This window comes from Podarcis tiliguerta (genome assembly GCF_965153285.1).
Source record: "Podarcis tiliguerta genome assembly, chromosome: 4".
In the NCBI taxonomy this organism is placed as follows: domain Eukaryota; kingdom Metazoa; phylum Chordata; class Lepidosauria; order Squamata; family Lacertidae; genus Podarcis; species Podarcis tiliguerta.
The window spans coordinates 76,431,346-76,452,598 of NC_139537.1; the positions used below are offsets into that span (position 1 = coordinate 76,431,346).

Consider the following 21,253-nt stretch of genomic DNA (forward strand, 5'->3'; position numbering starts at 1 on the left):
TATTCAATTTATTTTAAATGGTGTTTTTTTAAAAGGAAGTTGTAATGCCACCAGCCTCAAACTCAAGATTCAGAGGATGGGTTTAGTGACCAGGAAGAGGCTGGGGCAGAGAGCAGTCCAGAATCAGAGGCAGAAGTGGAGGCTGGAGTGAAAGGGGGCGAAGAGGCAGCAATAAATCAGGCTGGTAAGGAAGCCAGGCTCTCCCATTTCTGCTGCAACCAGCTCCTCTCCCCGCTGGTTTCCCAGAATGAGATACAAGGTGAAGGAGCCTTAGGCTGTTGGGGAAGGAACCAGGAGAGGCAGAGACCTTCAGTCCTCGCAACTGTCTCATTGGGGCAAGACCTACTGGGAAGAGTTGTTGTGACCCCTAGGCCTGTGCTGTTTTGGTTTCTTTGAATAGTCAACTTCACTGACACTGGTGTTTTTTATCGCTGACCTACTTCTGGCTCTGGCTCCAAACAGTCTTGCAGAGATGGCACCAGATGGGAAGCCATAGAAAGAAAAAGCACACCCCTTTAAGCCAGGGACTTGGTCCTTTAAGATTTCACATTTCTAAGAAAGAGGAGTGGAGAAGCGGCAGGCTGGAGGGAAGGCCTCATCCTGAAAACTCAGTCCATCTTCGTATGAATGAGTTGTTCAATTGGAGTTCTCCAAGGTGCTGTACCCACCATCCTGCCTTCTGGTGTGAACTGGTCAGAACAGAGGTAAGGGCAGGGTTCAGACCTTGTCAAACTCTCAATGATGTCATAGGAGACAATCACTAATGGCCAAAGAAGACATTAGGGAAAACAGTTTGTATAAGCCCATTTTTTGCTAAAGACTTCATGTTCTGAACAGTTTATCATAAGAATAGAACAAAACATGAACGAAGAACGATTTTTGGGTGGGGGGGGAGGGGACAAAGTATTCCAAAATGCAGATTTAAGTAATTTACACTACATCCTCAAGAACAGAGAAGGCAACCTGTGCCTTGTTCAACAAAAGTAATACTGAATAACAAAAGCAGTCATGCATTATTAAAGGCATTATTCAACAGAACTTGATTCTTCTCATGAGGGTACTACATAGCTTAGAAGACAGTAGAACAAAAAGGCTCTCTTATACTGCTTATTGCCAATAATCGATATAAAATATACTATATATGAGCAGCTATTATGTCTACCAAAAAAAACAACAACACCCCAAGACAGCACTTTCCCCCCACCCCTATCAAACTACCACTCTGTATTAGATTTCCTTTGGACCATGACACTGATATCCCTGCAAGGAAAGGAAAAAGTACTGCAGCAAAGTAGGAAGAGCAGTGAAGTGTATCCACTGCTTTATATGCTATTACTTAAGCCCATTAAAAGGTACATCCAAGAAACCATAAATAAACCTAAGCATTATGAGTTTCTAATAATAACTTAAAGCTCAATGTACCGAAACCCTATTCCATTGGCACATCAATGATGAAGCATTACGTTTCTTGCTTCAGCCCTGTCAGCAAATGCAGAACCCAAAAACTGGTGGAAGATCCATTATGCTGTCTTTGCTTCACATACCACTGACCACAGTATCCTCCTGGGGAGCCTATCCAAGTGGGTGGGGGTGGGGGGGACTGCTTTGCAGGGGTGCCGTTCCTACTTGGATGACCATCTTCAATGGGTGATGCTTGGGGAATGTTATTCGGCACCATAGGGCCTTCAATGTGGGGACACTCAGGGTTCAATTATATCCCCCCACGCTGTGGGGTCATCAGGAGTTTAGGAGTGTGTTGTCAGCAATATGCTGATGACACACAGCTCTATTTCTCCTTTACATCTACAGGTATGGAAGTGGATGTGTTGGACCTTGGTACTGGACTGGGTGAGAGCCAATCCAGTTAAGACTGAGACACTGTTAGTGGGTGGTTCCCTAGACTGGGTGGATGGAAGACTGCCTGCTCTTGAGGGGATTGCACTCCCTCTAAAGGAGCAGGTACGCAGCTTGAGGGTGCTCCTGGACCCATTGCTGTCGCTGGAGGCAAAGGTGGCATTGATGACATAGAGTGCCTTCTGTCAGCTTCAGCTGGTGGCCCAGCTATGCTGCTATCTAGACAGCAGCTATGCTGCTATCTAGACAGGGATAGCCTCACTTCTGTGGCCTATGATCTGGTAATCTCTAGGTTAGATTACTTCAGTGTGTTATACATGGGGCTGCCTCTGAAGACGGTTCAGAAACTTCAGCTCAAGCAAATTCCGACGGTCAGGTTGCTCACCCTTGGAAGGTGACAACACAAGAATAAGCCTTTTCTGTGATGGCTTTCAGCAGAGACATCACCTTGCCAACAAAGGTCCGTATAGTTAAAGCCATGGTTTTCCTGGTAGTGATGTATGGAAGTGAGAGCTGGACCATAAAGAAGGCTGATCGCCGAAGAATTGATGCTTTTGAATTATGGTGCTGGAGGAGACTCTTGAGAGTCCCATGGACTGCAAGAAGATCAAACGCATCCGTTCTTAAGGAAATTAGCCCTGAGTGCTCACTGGAAGGACAGATCGTGAAGCTGAGGCTCCAATACTTTGGCCACCTCATGAGAAGAGAAGACTCCCTGGAAAAGACCCTGATGTTGAGAAAGATGGAGGGCACAAGGAGAAGGGGACGACAGAGGACGAGATGGTTGGACAGTGTTCTTGAAGCTACCAACATGAGTTTGACCAAACTGCGGGAGGCAGTGGAAGACAGGAGTGCCTAGCATGCTCTGGTCCATGGGGTCAAGAAGAGTCGGACACGACTAAACAACAACAAGTGTTGGCTTTCCGTTTGTGGAATGTTCTCTTCAGAGTAGTTTGTCAGGCGCCATCATTTCATGTCTTTAGGTGCCAGGTGAAAACATTCCTCTTTATCCAGGCCTTCAGCCATTAAACAACCTGTGACCTTTTAAATGTGGTGGACCTCTTGCTATTATTATTATTATTTCTGTGATTGTTAAATTGTTTATTATTATTATGCCATGTAAAATATGTTTTTAATATTGTACACTGCCCTGGGACCTTTGGATAAAGAACGGTATACAAATTGAATAAATACAAAAGGACATATTCAAGACTCCTAGCTTCATCAAGCTTGAATGATGATTTAAATACGACTTTGTGTCTCAGTTTAAGGTCATGAAACTTTTAACATAATAGAAAACTTTTTAAAAATAAAATGGGGGGGTGAAATACTCACAAATAACTCAGAGAAGTATTCAGTTTTCTGAAGAATAATATTTCTTTTTAAAAAACAGGAAAGGAAAGAAAATGCAAGCAATGGAATAATTATCACATTATCCCTTTCAAAGGGAAAAGCTACATTGATTTGCTGTAGCCCAAACAGGAAAAAGAAGGGGGGGGGGGAGAAACCCTGCGATACCTTAAGGCTTTTTGTGACATAAACTTTAACGGGCAAGTCTACAAAATCTTATGGTACACTAAATTTGTTAACATTTAACCTCACTGGTGCTACAGCTGTCAGAATTCAAAGTCCACATTTGCATCCTCACATGAAAACCTGTATATTGTTACCAGTATTGCCATTTTACATTCTGAGAAACAAGTCTGAGAAGTTTATAACAGCTTGCTCAATGCATGAGCTAGGATGGGCATTCAGGGCGCATACTCTGTCCCTTGAACCACAATTGTTTATTGGCAAGGTACTAAAAAAACATTATTTAAAAAAGGAAACAACCCTGAAGGGGCTCAAACAATTTTGCTTAGTTGCTTAACTTAAATTAGGTCAAGAAATATCCCAGCTGTCCTCCAGGTACAACTGGCATAAAACTTCAGGTATTTTTTTCACCTCGACTGTTAACATGAAAAGCCCATTTGCTTTTATCTTATGAATTGTTCTAGAAGTATTTCTAAGCTGGTGCTTTGATTCTTTCTGCTCTCTGCAGTAGACAGGATGGTGTCGGCTAAGTTTAGGTGATGAAATGGATGGGATGGGGAAAGGGGCTAAATGACCATCGAAATATGGTACTGAGAGAACAATGGCCTATGGCCTTATCTCTGCTGGGTTACTAAAAGTATGATCTTGTCATGCATTTGGAAGAGGATGGCATGATGTGGAGCAAAAGCTATGGTTTTCCCAGTAGTGATGTATGGAAGTGAGAGCTGGACCATAAAGAAGGCTGATCGCCGAAGAATTGACGCTTTTGAATTATGGTGCTGGAGAGATTCTTGAGAGTCCCATGGACTGCAAGAAGATCAAGCCTATCCATTCTGAAGGAAATCAGCCCTGAGTGCTCACTGGAAGGACAGATCATGAAGCTGAGGCTCCAATACTTTGGCCACCTCATGAGAAGAGAAGATTCACTGGAAAAGACCCTGATGTTGGGAAAGATGGAGGGCACAAGGAGAAGGGGACGACAGAGGACGAGATGGTTAGACAGTGTTCTTGAAGCTACAAACATGAATCTGACCAAACTGTGGGTGGCAGTGGAAGACAGGAGTACCTGGCGTGCTCTGGTCCATGGGGTCACGAAGAGTCGGACACGACTGAACGACTAAACAACAACAACAACTGCTGGTTCCCATATATAAAACCTTCTGAGCAACACATATATGGAGTTTTCCATCAGATCATATGATGGTGTTGGGTGATAACGCCAAGGCCTGGTGCCTCCCCCCAATGCAGCGTCGCCCGGGATTCATCACTCCGGTCTCCCAGATGTGGCCCATATCCACGGACATGAGCAGACGACAAGCAGAGTTCAAACAGAAGCTTAGCCTTGAGGAGTAACATCTAAGCCTAATTTATTGCAAATTAGATCAAATGTAACAGAACAAAGCAAAACATGGCTTATCTCTCTGTCTTTCTTCCTTGGAGAGAGAACTGCAAAAGCTATACAGAGCGTAAACAGGGTACAGTGGTACCTCGGGTTACATACGCTTCAGGTTACATATGCTTCAGGTTACAGACTCCGCTAACCCAGAAATAGTCTTCAGGTTAAGAACTTTGCTTCAGGATGAGAACAGAAATCGTGCTCCAGCGGCACGGCAGCTGAAGGCCCCATTAGCTAAAGTTGTGCTTCAGGTTAAGAACAGTTTCAGGTTAAGTACGGACCTCCGGGACAAATTAAGTACTTAACCCGAGGTACCACTGTATCTCAATTTCCTATCACAAGACTCCAATAATCAGTGCTGGAATGTAAACAGACATGTGACATGTAACAATCCCACATATCTGCAGCACGGGAGGAATGGAATTCTCAACAGATGGGTCATCATATAATCAGCAGACCACACATGTGCAGAAGCAGGGATTGGCTCCTGCATGATTATTAACCTGGTATCCAGCAGTCCTGTGGCTCTGCTACATGCATGCTGCATGTGCAGGCAATGCAAACCCAGAGTCCAGCACTGGGCTGCGAGAACATCTCTTCCAGGTTGACTGAATGTCTGGAAACAGGTTGAGGACCCAACTCCAACCATTGGCCATATAGGCTGCAGCTAATTGGTGCTAGCTAATTGGTCCAGCATCATCTGACTGGCCATTTGTTTCATCATTTCTGGTCTAGCCCTTAGGCACAGCTGGTGGTTTTGAACAACCATCAGACAATATTCCAAGGATGAAAGGATGGTGTTGGCTTCCCATTCTTCTCTGTCTCCTCTCAGCCACTGAGATATGGTCTGAGAGCCTGAATCTGCCCTCTACCTAGCAATGCCTAGCATTCTCCCATCAGCCAAGGCTGCAACGAGCGTGGGAGCTGAGCACCGTGCCGCACCAAAACGGTCTCCCTTTTCCTGTGCTGGACAGGATCTCTTACAGTTGGTTTGTCTGGAATACCATATATGCACTAATAAAGAATTAACAAAGACTATAACCTTCAAAGTGCTAGCAGGGCCACTATCTATGCCTCACTAAAGTGAGCCAGTTATTATTATGCCATTTTCATCTCACACATCTATATGATACTGAAATATCACTTTTGTTCTCATCTGTCAGGATAATGTCGCACATTAGTGTGGGGGGTTGTGAATTGCTGATTTTGCAAAGATCACATATCTTTGCAAAGAATGGCAATCTACAAAGCAGAATGCCTGATTTATGATTTTAAAAATTAATGGAAAGAAGATTTGCCTTAGTGCAATATTTGAATAGCTTGAATAGGCAAATCATTAATTTTTAAAATCATAAATCAGGCATTCTGCTTTGTAAATTGCCAAAGACATGTGATCAAGCTAATCAAATATCGGGTTAATTATGATTAAGATCTGAAAATGAGAGTATTTTCCCAAATTGTTAATAAGACCATAATAATTTTTAAAGAATATATCAAGAGTGTTCTGAATGCTTCACAATACAGCTTGGACAGGTATCCCTGCATCATCTTACCGAATGGAGAACAGTAGCCTGCCTATTGCCATACAATGAGTTCATGGCTTTAAACCAGAGAATTTCTGGCTCGCAGCCACTATGCTAACAGATACCCTAGAAATCCAGCCTTTCACCAGCATAACCCTGCATTATACTGTTGAACATTTGCTCAAGGGGAGAGGGAAGAACATAGGCAGATGGCAAGCTGATTGAAAGCTGTGCCTGGCCTAGCTCTGAATGAACGTCTCTCTCGGTTTACTATTCAAGGCGACCTGCACAAGGATATGCCATGCATTGAGATACTCAGATATGAGATAACAACACTTGGCTTGCAGACATGATGGGGGTTCTGTAAAAATGCTGCAGAGTTCTGACCTTGATGAAGCAATTATCGCTGCTTTTCAGATTGCACTTGAAACGGTGTTGTTCTGTCACTTCACAGAAATAGACTGGCAGCCCCTGCTCTTCTAAGCATCTAAAATCCGTACAGCCAATGTAGAAAATCACACATTGCCCTCAGTATGAATGCTACACAATTCCTCCCTCCTCTACATTTGTTCTCATCGGATTCATCTGCAACCGACGAGAACACACTCACCGCTTAAAAGCAGATACAGCTCATTGTGTAGGAAACTAAGAGGCCTGTTTTGATTTAATGTTCAAAGAATGACGTCTCATTTACCCATTAGGTGCTGCTGTCCTGTCTCGTCATGCTAGGCTTCTGATTGTTATAACTGTGGAGCTTACAGGCAAGCTGAGGATGAGAGACAATTGCGTCTCCAGGAGTCAGATCAGGTGAACTTAGGATCGATAACTATTCCTATAGCCATTCAAAATGTTGCCTATCCCTGTCACTACTTAGACACAGAAAGGTGCATAGGGAATTTCAAATTATTTCATCTAATAGCCAAGTAGGGGTCCCCCACCAGCCAGTGTCCTCCCTCCCTACAAGGCAACAAAAAGGGGACGCTCAGAAAAAGACAGAACTTTCTGCACGAGTGGAGATTATGCAGGTGGTGGTGGGGAACACAGTGGTTTCTCAATTCGCCACAAGAAGGGGGGAAATGCTTCCTTCACTACAAAATAGGGAGGCAGGAGACTGCACATGCAAGCTCCCAGTATGCTGTTATGGAATCCTGGCAACATGAATGCAGAGCGCAGGCCCTAACTCTGTCTGGTGACAGGACACTTAATTTTTGCTGACTCTACAGCCTAATAGCTGCCTCTGGAGGAATGATAGCATGTGTCCTCTGCCCCCGATTTCTATTTATTTCGAGGATCCTTTATGCTTCTAGGGCAGATTTTCTCACACTTGGGTCTCCAGCTGTTTTTGGACTACAAATCCTATCATCCCTAGCTAGCAGGGCCAGTGGTCAGGGATGATGGGAACTGTAGTCCAAAAACAGCTGGAGGCCCAAGTTTGGAAAACACAGTTCTAAGGGATCTGTCTCGCGAGGGGCACTGAACTGTCACAGGTGCGGGGAAGGGGTTTACTAGAGTCATACAACTGGTTCATCAAACTCAGAACTGTCTCCACTTATTGGCAAGGGCACTCTCAGAGTTTCAGGCAGGTGTTTTTCCCAGCTATAGCTGGAGATGTTAGGGACTGAACCTGAGAATTTCTGCACACTCTGGAGCTGAGCTAGGGCCCTTCCTAAGTGCTAACAAGGGCACAGCTGTGAAGGAGATAGATCCTTAAAAGAGTCCTGCAGTGGAAAAATATTAAGGTCTCGACAGAAACGGCTACATACCGTGTGCACAGGGGTTAGTTACTGCTCAGGTTAGAACCGGCAAGTCTGTCACTTGAAAGGTTTAGCATCTAAGCTTTAAAGCTATTCTGCTCTGTTGGGAGATGGTAATGCTCCTTATCTTTTTTTTCTTCCCTGCCTTTTATGCCTCCCACCTTGCAACCATTAATTGTTAGCTCCTGAACTTTTATATTTGCTTTAAGAGCAAAACCAACAATTGAATGAGAATTCTTACAAGCGTAGGTAACCGCAGCTCATTACAAAAGTGCAACTAATTCAATGCTAGTTATTATATCAATTTGTAAAGGAAAAGAAAAGAAACAGCTACAGTGGTACCTCAGTTTAAGAACAGCCCTGTTTATGAACTAATCGGTATACGAACTCCGTAAAACCAGTAGTGTTCTGGTTAGCGAACTTTACCTTGGTCTATGAACGGAAGCCGAATGGCGGAAGGGCACTGGTAGTGGGAGGCCTCTAGGGAAAGTGTGCCTTGGTTTAAGAACGGTTTCAGTTTAAGAATGGACTTCTGGAACGAATTAAGATCGTAAACCGAGGTACCACTGTACTTCTGTTCTGGGTAAAAATAGGAAAGCAGATATTTGGAGAGTGTCTGTTGGAGAAGCCGAACAAACGCTGAAATGTTTGAATTATTATATGCAATTATAAATAAACCTATGAGAGCTAATGCATTTTGTGTAGTATCCATGGATTTTAACACCTAATATTAACAGTTCTAGGCACCTTAGACAACGTAAATTCATATCGGTCATAATCTGCTTCTTTATGTATGCTACAAATTAAAGGGTTGTAACAAAACTAACTTGTAACATGGAAAATTGCTGTTTTGGATTATTTTATGGAAATGACTTAAAGGAAACCTTCTACTTGGTCATCTTCGTGTTTTTAGCCACTTTTCTGTCAAAAAGGCCATCAAACTAGTTTATAAGATATAAGCATCAGAATCAAAGACACCATGTTTTTGCATCAATCATGCATCACATCCAAACAAGATTCCCTATGCAGTGCACCACAATATTTTTTCAAGGGATAAGGGAAAGAATCATCAAAATAACTTTTTTAAGTAGCACAGCAGAATCATGCAGTCCAAGCATGCACGTTTTCAGCATCACCTCAATAAACATATATCGTATTAGCCTCATACTATTCGACTGTCTTATATTTCCACTATGGCAGATTACTAGAAGCAAAGAAAGCGCTGGTGTTTGTTTCCCCTGGCAGAGAAGGAGAAGTTGCTGCCATGATATATCACTTGTCATCTTGAAGCCCAGCCAAGACACATGAGAATTCAGACTGGCATGAACAGGGCATGCGGAAGCCGTAACTATACATGAGACACATAACATTTGGCTGCTCTGTGTTTTTACTTAAATATAAAACGTGACTGCCAGGCTCCTCCTGCACTCAAAATTTAACAAAAGGTGAAACTGAAGTGTGTAAAAAGAGCATTTCTGGGAGCAAAACGAAAGATGCACAGCAGCAAGAAACTCAAATGTTTGCAGATGTAATAAATGTAATAAATATTATACAAATGTTCATAGATACATTCTCAAGCATTACAGTGTTAGTGAAACACACACACTCACACCTAAATTAGTTTTTTTTATATTTTATTTTAAGCAAAGTGTTGTTCATCATGATGGTTGGTGTATATCTAAGGAGAGCTGGAAAGTGGCAAGAGCCTTAGGGAAAGTGTGGTTCTTTTTGCTCTACATATTTCTGAAGTATCAGGAGTGAGAGGGCAGCTTTCCCATCATTATAGCAGTGTCCCCAAATACAGATCTTCAGAGGCCTACCTAGGCTCCCTTGCATCCTTGGCAAGGGCATGTAGCAGTGACTCCGAAGCTGGGAGAGACCATGGACCATAAGCTCAAAAGGTTTGCTTTTTGGCGCCTTTCATACTCTGCCAGTGACTTCCTCCACAGCCATTGCGGTTGGGTCTGTTTTGCTCTGCCTCCCCTTCTCCTCTTCCATCGGTCCATTTGCCTGAGCACATGGACAGGAGATCAGGTTCCTAGCCAGAGTGGAGAGGGGCAATTTTTGTGCCTCCATGGGCCTGCACCTTTGGCAGAGGCCAATCTAGCCAACCCCCTAGGTTAAGGGGCCCTGGAGCTCTTAACTTGTTTACTCAGAAATGAATGGCAATCATTCACTTACCTAAAAGGATGCGAGTAAATGGGTGCATGTAGGAGAAGAAGTTGGGTGAAGATTAAGGTTGCTCCGTGCCCTTGGGGCCACTGAGAATGAAAAAGTTCTCTCTCTCTCTCTCTCCACACTTAGGTTCCCTTTCTGGGTCATGTGGAATGTGATGCAACATTGGGTATGGTCAGGGAACTGCCATTGGAGCCAGAGGGAGAGGAAGGGCTCCAGAGGGATTCCGGAGAGCGTCCCGGGAGGGAGAGAAGCAGCACATCTTCTGGGGAAGGAAATCAGCGTAGCACCAGTGGAGGAGGGGGGCCGATGGGGGAATCGGCGAGGTGGCTCCAAGACTCCTCGCCGGGGACCAGTGGGGAGAGCACGGGTCCTCCGATGCCCACACCCTCCCTGCGCAGAAGGCTTCCGCACAGGGAGAGTAGGCGGCGACTAGGCATCAAAGAACTTTTATGCAGGAAGAAGTTCAAGAAACGCCCACTGACGGATTCTGCCAGCGATTGAGACAGCCACGGGCGAGTGACTGTCCAGACAGAAAGGGTTCACTCGGGCAACCCACCCAGGTGTGGCGCCGATTTACGCACGAGCAACCCCTAGAACCATTACAGGTACTGACTAGATGTAGCTAGAGAGGTACTGACACAGAAACCTGATAGACATGAAAGAAGAAAAATAGCACCATCTTCCATATACCTGAAGCAGGGTCTGAACTCACTCCTTCGAGCAGGTAGCGGTACTCTGTGAGGTGCCATGCACACTGACCCCGCTGCATAAGCAAGCAAACAACTCGAGTCTCCCAGTTATGCCGCAGCATTCCTAACCACTGCTGTATGTTATCAGCGTTTACGGTTCTCCAAGAGAGAAAACTGCTATCTTCTGTCTCCGCAAATATCACTAGTCACAGAGCAGGTGAGACCAGAAGGAACAAATTAATATTTGCCTACTGTTCTGTCATGACACTGCTGCATAGCAACTGGTTTCTTCCATGCGTAAGTCCTAGGGGAGTCGTCCACACGTGGCAATGAGATTGGTTGGGGTAGCTGTGCTGTTGCTATGAGAATAACTTGTCACTAGTGGAGGTTTCCTTATTGTCATTTCACTGTTGTTAGAGCTGAGCGGAACAGGATATAGCTGAACCACCACAAGCAGAGCCAAAGTAACTACCACCAGGTTGATCTTATGTGTGTTTACAAAGGAGTAAGTTCCACTGGGATCGATAAAGCCAACTCTCAAGGAAGGTGTGTAGGACTACAGCTTATAATGGGACCATAGGGCTGAGCTGCCCTGTCGTTCTGACTCACTCTTTTTCTATGTATGCATTCTTGAAAATCCTCAGACCTCCATTGTGAGGATGGATTTAATTTGCATTTATTGCTCCAAACGCTTTCCACAGCTAAGTGGAGTCAAAGTACTTTGGTTTAAGCAAACCTTAGCCTCCCTGACTCTCTCATGCAACTAAATAAGCTTAAATGTGAGTACTTTAGTTTAACTGGGTCGCTGATGAGCCTGCAAGTGCACATAACCATGGAAACCTGGAAAGTGATGTCTTCATGTTTCTCCAAAGTGAAATAGCTTGTACCTCCAGGCTGTTTATCCCAAAGCCTGGGTTTTGTAATGTCTGATTCCTGGGAGAAGTCTCAGGCTAAATCTGCAATGGCATTTGACTTTTCTGGAGGTTTCCCTGCACTGAGGAATAGAGAATTAATTATTAGGTACAAAATCCACTGCACCACTTCACTCCCACGGTGGGAAACACTTGTCCCTTGGCATTACTATAGAAATATCCCTAATCCAGTATTAGCAGCACCATGGCAGAAAAACTGGAACTGGAGAAATGGCTGACTAGCTATTATTGGTTGAAACAGCTGCTGCCTGTTCTTCAATAATTCCAAGCAGCAGTCCCTTCCATTAGTCCCACAAAAGTCAATGGGGGAGTAAACTTGACTTGGCTATCTTAATATATTGGATATTGGTCTAATCAATATCATTCCTAAGGGGGTCAAGATTGTGCAAAAGTTTTTTTTTAAAAAATCTTGAAATGATGAAGACGTTGCTTTACACCCTTTTACATGTCAAAATAAATAAATAAATTGTCCAGTAGCACCTTAGAGAACAACGAAGTTTGTTCTGGGTATAAGCTTTCGTTTGCATGCACACTTCTTCAGAAACACACGATACGCATGCAGATGAAAGCTTATACCCAGAACAAACTTAGTTGGTCTCTAAGGTGCTACTGGACAATTTTTTAATTTATTAATTTATTTCGACTGCGTCAGACCAACACGGCTACCTAACTGAATCATTTTACGTGTGTTCCTGTGGAAAAGATTAGAACTTGTGCAGCAATAAAGCTGCCAGCACATTTGCAAAGCTAAGCAGGGTCCAGTATGGGTTCAAATTGGATGGGAGAAGTCATGTTGAGATTCCTGCATTGCAGGGGTTGGACTAGATTGCCCTTCCAACTCTACAATTCTATGATTCTATAATCAACACAATTATGTAAATAAAGAATGCTCGCCTCACCACCACCATCTCTGGAGCAAACAATATTTCAATAATCTTATAGGCTGTAGCCAACAGAGGACTGTGAGAACAATACCACACTTTTATTGCAACAGCACCAGTTGTGCTTTTAGTTAATAGTTTAGGCATTTTGGTGGTGCGGTTTAGTGTAGTGGTTACAGTGTTGGTCTAGGACAGGGGTCTGCAACCCGCGGCTCCGGAGCCGCATGTGGCTCTTTTACACCTTTGCCGTGGCTCCGGGGCGGATACTAGCGAGGGGAGGAGGCGCATTGTGCGCCCCGACACTCCCCACTGTGGCGGGCGCTGTACTGGCTGTGACGTCGCATGGGGGCGGTGCGTGCGTTAGTCATGCACCGTCCCGACGGCACCTTCCCGCCCACCCGCTACATTGTAAGGGGCATGTACGCTGGTCACTGTTTTGAAGGGGAGTGAAGAACACACACACACACAAAGGTAACTTGTTAATTTAACGCCTATTTCTATGAGGAGGAGTAATTCTGAGGGGTCAAACAAAGAAATAATAAAAATAGTGACAAAAAAGTTATTTTTATAATGATGAGTTTTGCGGCTCCCAGTTTTTTTTCCTTCGGAAACGGGTCCAAGTGGCTCTTTTTGTCTTAAAGGTTGCAGACCCCTGGTCTAGGACCAGGGTTCAAATCCCTGCTCAGCCAGGAAGTTCACTGGGTGACCTTGGGGGCCAGTCACTGCCTCTCAGCCTAACCTACCTCACAGGGTTGTTGTGGGGATTAATGGGGGGGGGGGAGAACGATATCAATCACCTTGAGCATCTTGAAGAAAAAAGTGGGATATGAACGCCAATAAATAAATAATACATAAACAACTTCTGAGGAACTAGTGAGAGTGGCTGCTGTCTGGGAATTGCGGAAGAAAAGTAGATCAGGCTTCCTCAGGAGATTCTGGACTGTCCTTCCTTGGAGGTTTTTAAGCAGAGGTTGGATGGCAGAGGTTGGGTGAATGATTGAGCTGAGATACAGTGGTACCTCGGGTTAAGAACTTAATTCATTCCAGAGGTCCGTTCTTAACCTGAAACTATTCTTAACCTGAAGACCACTTTAGCTAATGGGGCCTCCAGCTGCTGCCACACCACGGCGGCACAATTTCTGTTCTCATCCTGAAGCAAAGTTCTTAACCTGAGGTACTATTTCTGGGTTAGCGGAGTCTATAACCTGAAGCGTCTGTAACCCGAGGTACCACTGTACACTTGTTTGACCAGGGGCGAACAGGAAGTGGAGTAGGAAAGAAGAATGTACTTAATCCCTTAGCCTGGATACACTGCTCTCGCGGCATGAGCATAGCAGAGAACGGGACTGAATTCTAAGCAACCACCAGTTTGTTTGTAAAATAAGGTATACCTGGCGTAGAATCCTAGAACTGTACAGTCGATAGGGACCCCAAGGGTCATCTAGGCTTCTATGAGAAGGACAGAATGTAGTTATTTGTGCTACAATTTGAAGTAAATCGGAGGCGGCAGGGAGCAGCTTCTTAATGTTTCCCTCTTGTATCATTTTTACACTGAAAACAATGCATACACAGAGCTGGTTTTTATTTCTCCAAATACCTGGATCTTCTACCTGGCAGGCATAAAAGGCAGCTGGGGCAGGGGAGATAATTTTCAGTGGGGAAACAGCACAAAAGGAAAGTATTAAGAACACACTGTCTCCCCACACACTGATCTTCAAATTGTAGCTTCAGTGTTGCATTGTGTGGAAGAGGAAGAAAGTCTCTCCCCCTGCCCAAAAATCAAGGGAATACATGTATTGTATTCCTCCATCTTCAGAAACTCCCTTGGTGTCCTGAATATCTATGGAATCTTATTTCCTTTTCAAAAAAGCACAGTAAACGTTGCACAATAAGTTATGTATAAAAAATATTATTTCAGAGGATAACAGCTTATCCCAATGATGCTCAAAGACCTCAAAGGGAACACTCAGCAAGATTTTCAAAAAGAAACGGAAATTGTTTCCCAAATGCACAACTTCACAGCTACTAGGTGAAAATTAAAAGACTGGAACCTGGTTTGCACATAATGCTGAGCAAAACCATGATGTGGTGTGAACGAGAAAAAAGTTCCCACAGCAAAACCTGCAGGTGATGCTCTCCTCCCACAATGATGCTGCACCACTCAGGGTTAAGTCCTTGTTTTGAGTGAATTCGCCTGCTCCTTCTGTCTCTCAGGATCATTTCACAACCTATCCTCTAATTCCGTAATTTCATCAACTCAATCTCCTACTGCTTCCTCACATATAATCAGTGTAATATAACTAGCCAGCAACTTACACACACTTAACTTGTGCACATTCAGCTTTACGCTCTTGGCAAAAAGATAAAAATAAATAAAGGGCGTGGGCATCCACACACAGACACACACAAAAAGACTCTGGGAATCTCGCCCGCCATCGCACCCGATATGTTTTGATTACAGTCGTACCTCAGGTTACAGACGCGTCAGTTTACAGACTCTGCTAACCCAGAAATATTACCTCGGGTTAAGAACTTTACTTCAGAATGAGAACAGAAATCTTGTGGCAGCGGGAAGCCCCATTAGCTAAAGCGGTACCTCGGGTTAAGAACAGTTTCAGGTTAAGAACGGACCTCCAGAACGAATTAAGTTCTTAACCTGAGGTACCACTGTATAGGAGATTTTGGCTTTAGGTGCGATCCCTGGAACGTAAACCCTCCCCCCTCCCCGGTGTAAGTTGCGGGCTTGCTGTATCTGACATGCAAATGCTTCCACTGCATATGAAGTTGCCTTTGGCTGTATTCACATAGCTGTTGGTTCCATTTTCCCAACGTTTTCTTCTGTGTTAAATCTGAGCTTCCATAAAGTTGCTTCCAGAAACCTAGCAGAATATAACACAAATTTAACGCTAATTTCCATGTTGTTTGTTTCCAGAAAAAAATCTGTTTGTGAACCTGGAAACACAGGAAATCATGGCAGGTTTGTGTAGGGCTATGCACTGGATTTTGCCAATGCCCTGCAAGGTGCAGAAAATGCTCTTCAAGTGGCCTTTCTGAAGGTACCCAATTGGAAACCATCACCCCCTTCGCTCTACAACAGCTGAGCACAGTGGGTGATCCTGATTTTTAATGAAACTTAGTGCAACATGGGCATATATAGGTTCTGCAGTGTGAAAGGAGCATTAAAAATTGGGTAAGCCATCTAAATATGTTGTTATTTATAATATTTTGTTTTTATATTTTGTAAATTTCCCTAGAGAATTGTTGCTTAAGGGTGGTATATAATTTTTAAAAATAAATTCATAGGTTCAGCTTTTAATTTGCGCACACCGAATCCTTTTTTTTTTTAATTGCCACAAAAATCTGGCAATTTTTGTACAGTGATGTTTTTAAATTTGAAGCTTAAAGTGGATGCCAGAGGTGGGGAACATAATTTACATGCAGAAGACGTTTACTACATATTTCTCTGGTCACAATATAGCAGCAAGCTTTTAAGAGAATTTTGATTTTCATTGTCATTTGCAATAATATAGAAACTGGAACTCTCCAGTTCAAAGAACTCAGATCTGAAGCCCATTTCTTCAAGTCAGAGAACTGACTGATGCATTTACAATTATATGGACTTCCATCACCTTCCATCCGGAGGCTTCTTAAACCATAGGTCCAACTTTTTCAAAGGCTATATGCAGACATTCTCAGGGAAACCAAAATGCTTGTTTACAAAACAATTGTACTACCAACCTTACTGTATGCTTGTGAAACATGGACCACTTATAAACACCATCTCCAACTCTTCGAAAGATTCCATCAACTGTGTCTCCAAACATTTTTACACAGCACTTGGGAAGACAGGCGAACTAATAGCAGTGTACTGGAAGAAGCAAAGATCACCAGTGTTGAAGCAATGATTCTTCAACATCAACTTCGTTGGACTGGCCATATTGTGTGGATGCCTGATGATCATCTTCCGAAGTAACTACTCTATTCCGAACTTAAAAATGGAAAGTGTAATGCTGGTGGTCAACAAAAGAGGTTTAAAGACTGTCTCGAGGCAAATCTAAAAAAATGTAATATAAAGACTGACAACTGGGAAACACTGGCCTGTGAGCGCTCCAGTTGGAGAACAGCCTTTACCAAAGGTGTCATGGGCTTTGAAGACACTCGAACTCAGGATGCTAAGAAGAAGGCACGCTTGGCAAATCCACACCGTTGATCAACTCCCGCCCGGAAACCGATGACCCCACTATGGAAGGAAATGTGGATCCAGAATTGGCCTCCAGAGTCACTTACGGACTCATTGTTAAAACCATGTTTATGGAAGACAATCTTTCTCGGCTACGAGTGATCGCCAAAGAAGAAGAAGAAGCAGTGCAGTATTTAGCTAGGCTGCAAGGTCTGACCACCTCCTCTTCAAAATAGCAAATAAACAACTTCATGAAAGTGCAAGTAAGTAAACTAATATCAAGCCCAGCAGTGGGTTTAACCTTCGTGAAAGCCTGGTCAGAAGAAACTCAGTATAGATTTAATATCTGGAAAAGGTCATCCAATCATGCAAATATCTTGAAAAGTAATAAAATCACTCTTCTGGAAGGCTTTTTTTTTTTTAGAAGAGACTTATACAAGCATCTGGCTAAAAGGGTTTAGGTTCAGTTAATGCTAACTCATTGCAGGTACTTGAACAGGATTATTTTTGAAGTTTCTTGTGACCCATATCTTTTCATCACATACAGACAGCAACCCCATTAGGCTCCGATCTGCTTCATGAGCCAGGACTTTCACTTGAGGAGCTCGTGCAAATCAGAAAGAACAATGGGTCCCCTTGGTTAAAAGGACAAGGAAGCAAGACACGGGGAACAGCTATTTCGAATTGCAAAACTTTTACTTGCAGAACTTCTTTCGTAGGAAACGCGACGCCACGCAAGTCTCAAATTTAATAAGAAGTGTTATGCTGTGCCATAAGCAAGATTTGATTATCAGAAAGCCTGAAACAACAGATAAATCAGAACCAACTGAAGTTTAAGGGGGATTGTCGGCATAGTGCTCTCTGTAGGGTCCCCTCAAACACTGTGCGTCCATCCCCAGTAAGCCCTGGTGAGCTTACCTGCCATGAGAATGGGGAAGCAAAAATACAGCCCTGATGAACACTGGGCACCTTGGAACACACATTTAAAACTTCCTATACAGTGGTACCTCAGGTTACGGATGCTTCAGGTTATAGACTCCGCTAACTCAGAAATATTACCTCAGGTTAAGAACTTTGCTTCAGGATGAGAACAGAAATTGCGCGGTGGTGGCGTGGCAGCAGCGGGAGGTCGCATTAGCTAAAGTGGTGCTTCAGGTTAAGAAGAGTTTAAAAATGGACCTCCAGAACGAATTAAGTTCTTAACCCTGTAATGCTCTGGAGCATCCTTGACATAGTATCACACAGGGATATTGCAGAAAATTAAATTTTATTTATTTAACATCACTTATAGACCACTTAATTATATATATGCAGCTTGCACAAAATAGTATGGCATTTTCATTAAAGGTACCTATACAATCAACAAACCCTTAAAAACAAGTAGGCATAATAAAATTAAAGATAAATAATGCAATGATAAAAACTCCAGACTCATCAAAGTACAATACAGATAGATGAAAGAAAAAGAGTTTGATCAAGAAAGTTTCTACATGGTAAACCAAATACCCCATCACCAAAGTGGTGCTGCCTGTATTTTTATTTGCAATTTAAATCCAAAAGGTCAGTACTACGGAACTACCTTTTTAGTTGGGTGGTAAAAGAGACACGTCCTCACCCAACAAGAAACGATGTACCAAAAATAAATTGAGGCAAATAATGTTATAAATTATCTACCTACTGGTAAAGAGAATAAAGGTCTGCATTTCAAGTACATATGATAGCTGAAAGCCTCTGCTATGACCCTAGATCTAGGTAAGCAGAGATACTCTTGTGGAATTATTTTTCTTTCACGTTAATAAGCAGGGGGACGTATTTTATAATAGATTAATGCATTCTGTACTGTGCTGAGCTTGATAGCAAATGCCGTGGGGAAATTGTTTAAGTTGCTTCTGGGTGGGAAGATAAGGGTAATCACAACTTCCAGATGTCTCTGCCGTTCAGTGATACATTGAAAGGTTGCCTAACCTTTTCAAACCACAGCTTTCTATTCAACAAGAACAGTGCACAAGGTGGCGTGTACTACAGGGCTCTGATTTACTGCCAGGGGGTGTGCGAGAAGAAGGGAAAGGAGGCTGTGATGGTTAACATTATCACTGCTTTATAAACCAATAAGCTTCATGCAGGCCACATGATATAGGATGTCGTGAAGTCACGAGATGCTGCTGTTCAGTGGTGGCTTTGTTCCATTAGGGAGACCACCTGAGAACCATTGTAAGTCACTCCACAAGTCTCTGTGAGGATGGGGAGCCTGTGGTCTGCCAGGTGGTATTGGACTCCCATCAGCCCCAGCCAGCAGGGGCAAGGATCAGGGGTGGTGGGAGTTGTCTACCAATAACATATCGAGGGCAGCAGATTCTCCTTCCTCCCTCGAAAGAAACTCCACCCCCTTTTTTTTGAGGGAATAAAAGGAGAAGCAGCAACTCAAAGGCCTGGAAACGATGCCTTATGAGGAACGGCTAAGGGAGCTGGGCATGTTTAGCCTGGAGAAGAGGAGGTTAAGGGGTGATATGATAGCCATGTTCAAATATATAAAAGGATGTCACATAGAGGAGGGAGAAAGGTTGTTTTCTGCTGCTCCAGAGAAGCGGACACGGAGCAATGGATCCAAACTACAAGAAAGAAGATTCCACCTAAACATTAGGAAGAACTTCCTGACAGTAAGAGCTGTTCGACAGTGGAATTTGCTGCCAAGGAGTGTGGTGGAGTCTCCTTCTTTGGAGGTCTTTAAGCAGAGGCTTGACAACCATATGTCAGGAGTGCTCTGATGGTGTTTCCTGCTTGGCAGGGGGTTGGACTCGATGGCCCTTGTGGTCTCTTCCAACTCTATGATTCTATGATTCTATGATTCTAACTGGTGTGCAAACAGAAAACAGATAGCAGCTCAAGCTACGACATTTCTCTTTCCCACACACATTAGAGGGTCTCCTCAGGTACTTAGAAACTCTAAGTGTCCATATTCTGCATTACTTCCTTTTCACGTAAAAGGTGCCATGTTCAATCTATGACCTCTCTAGGTAATGATGGAGAACACCTGAAGAAACCTTGAAGAGCAGCTTCTAGTCAATGTAGAGGATACTGAGATATGGAGCAATGGCCTCACCCAAAGTAAGGCAGCTACCTATATTCCTAACCTTCTCGGAAAGTACACCCTGAGGGACAATAGACTGATGGCGCAGAATCAGCAAATGTCTCAGGAAGGGTCCCTAAGGTTTTCAGCAATTGGTACTGCACCCAACACAAGTTTGTGAACTAGATGAAATCTATCTGAAAATAAGGATTTGAATAAAAACATAGGAAAGAGAAGAAGGCAGTGATCTCCTATGCTTCCTTGTATGGTAATAAAACTCCTCAATTTAATAACAAGCAGAAAGATCCTAAGTCACCATTATTACAGTATATAGCTCATGACTGTCCCCTCAAAACATAGAGTTGATCCATCATGGGATTTTTTCAGTGCTTAGCAAACAAGCACAATGCTTAGTAACAGGATTATGATATTACATTTGCTATAAATAGCCCAAAGCATGGGGAAGGGAAGCTGAACCTTGTGTTCCTACAGCCACACAGTAACAGACAAAGTTAACAATGCTTTGGCTGTTGCGCAGATAAGCATTTAATAACTGAACAGAACACAAGTTTCTGTATCCTTAAGTCAGTAAGTATGAATACTGGAGACTTCAAAAGTAAGAATCAGGCTGTTGCTTAAACATCTCCACAAGCCAAAATGACAGTAGATGCCGTCTTTGGAAATTATGTCTGTGTTTAATGCTCACCTGCCGTAGCAAAAGCAGTTGAAGGAGATGGGGGAGGTGAATGTTGGGGGCTATTGGATTGGATCATTCATCTAATCAGGCTCACTGTAAAGTCCCATTTGTTGTTTGGCCACACTTCCCCAAAAAATATGTTTTCCCTCTCTGCAGTACACCTGCCTTGTAGCAAACTCACCAGTTATGCAAGCCCAGGGTGCAACCTTCACTGGTGATATGAGATATCAGAGACAAGTCCAGAATAAAGCATTTCAATGATGTTCCCAAGGCTGGAACTATTTATTATCTGTAGCCTCACAAGGGATAAAGGCCAGGTTCATATTTAATGACAAGCCAAGTTTTCTGGCTGATGTGTACCACTTCGCTTCTCCCCTGGTGCAAGTGAGAGGCACAAGGAACAAGTGTCCTTTGGTCCTGATTTCTGGCCTTGTTCCTTGACGCTGACCTTCTGGCACAGCTCCTGATTGCCGGATCACCTCAGACCACTGCTGAGAACTCAACCCTGACATGTAGGCAAGCGTAAGCAGCTGCGCAAGACTACATGCAAATAGGCAGTCACATGCAAT

The 21,253-nt window shown here is 43.5% G+C and overlaps 1 protein-coding gene across 8 annotated transcripts in view; it reads right to left on the reverse strand.

Annotated features, from left to right (window-relative positions):
* ATP11A (ATPase phospholipid transporting 11A) overlaps positions 1 to 21,253 on the reverse strand; it is a 112,259-nt gene that overhangs the window by 54,286 nt on the left and 36,720 nt on the right. The gene's annotated exons all lie outside the window — the stretch shown is intronic.